At 41.9% G+C, this 1389-nt stretch overlaps 1 non-coding gene across 1 annotated transcript; it reads left to right on the top strand.

The window, feature by feature from the left end:
- Positions 1-925: 925 nt before the first annotated feature.
- On the top strand, positions 926-1029 carry LOC112098677. The gene has a single exon (XR_002905787.1). It is a non-coding gene; the product is annotated as a small nucleolar RNA R71 (small nucleolar RNA).
- The last annotated feature ends 360 nt before the right edge of the window (positions 1030-1389 follow it).

The raw sequence follows: 1389 nt of genomic DNA, 5'->3' as shown, positions 1-1389 counted from the left end.
ATTCACAGGTACAATTTGATTTTCTTTTGTCACCGGCATCTCCACTTTGTTGTCGACTTCCTTTCCTTTTCGCAAGGTCATTACTGCTTTGACCTCTCCATGCTGCTGTGGTGAACTGGTACTTGCTTCATGTACTCCTTTAGGGTTAGGCACTGGTTGACTTGGAAACTTACCTTTCTCAACGGTCATTGCCAAGGTCTGAACTGAAGAAGCAAGTTGTCCCACCATCTTCTCAAGGCTTGAAACTGATTGGGCTTGTGAGTTGAAGCCCGCTCTCAACTCATTTCGTAGTCCATCAATGGTGCGGTTCTGTTGCTCAATCGTGGAGTGAGTAACATTCCTAAAATTCTGGAATGCATCCTCCCATGGTCTAGGTTGAGAGTAATTCTGGTTCTGATTGTATGGTCTAAATGGTGGCTGAGAGGCTTGAGAAGTTTGAGAAATTTGTTGCATTGGTGGAGCTGGAGCTGCTGGTCCATTCTGTTGGAATCCTTGAGACCATGAAAAATTGGGGTGATCTCTCCATCCAGGGTTATATGTGTTGGAGTATGGGTTGTAATTTGATGGCTTTCTCATTACACCTATGGCATTGACTTGATCTGAGTATGAGTCATGGTCATGTGGTTCTGTTGATTTAGCAGTCGATAATGATGCTATTTGTCGAGCAAGACCTTCAACCATCTCCTTGACTTCTTTGATTCCTGAAGTTGACTCGCCAATGTGAACCTCATTCACTCCTTTAATCCTTCTAGTATTCCTGAGTGATCGACTCCGTTGTTGGGAATTGTCCGCTTGTCGCTGGAAGAATTCCCAAATTTCTGACGCACTTTTTGACATTAGCTCTCCTCCACTCGTTGCCATTAGCCATTCTTGCACATTCGGCAATAATCCTTCCAAAAAGTATTGGCATTGGTGCCATTTCTCGTACCCATGATGTGGACACTTCAAGAGTAGCCCATTGAATCGCTCCCATGTTTCGAAAAATTGCTCGTCCTCTCTCTGGGTAAACTCCGAGATTTCCCTGCGAATAGCATTGGTTTTATGTACTGGGAAATATTTATTCAAAAATTTTGTAACCATTTGTTCCCATGATGCAATGCTATTAGCAGGCAATGTATTAAGCCATGAACGAGCCGTATCCTTTAAAGAAAATGGGAATAGTCTAAGTTTAACATCATCGTCTGAAAAATTTTCATATTTAAAAGTTTGACAAATGGCATGAAAATCGTTCAGATGATTATATGGATCCTCATTTTCTAGGCCATAAAATGTGGGGAGACAATTTAGCACACTAGGTTTTAGTTCAAAGCTCCTAGCAGCTACATTAGGGTATCTTATGCATGATGTGCTCAAATTAGCTAAAGGACTGAAGTAGTCCTTAAATGGCCT

The sequence above is a fragment of the Citrus clementina genome, unplaced genomic scaffold (assembly GCF_000493195.1).
Source record: "Citrus clementina cultivar Clemenules unplaced genomic scaffold, Citrus_clementina_v1.0 scaffold_5, whole genome shotgun sequence".
Taxonomy (NCBI): Eukaryota; Viridiplantae; Streptophyta; class Magnoliopsida; order Sapindales; family Rutaceae; genus Citrus; species Citrus x clementina.
This window is presented reverse-complemented; position numbering and strand designations above follow the sequence as displayed.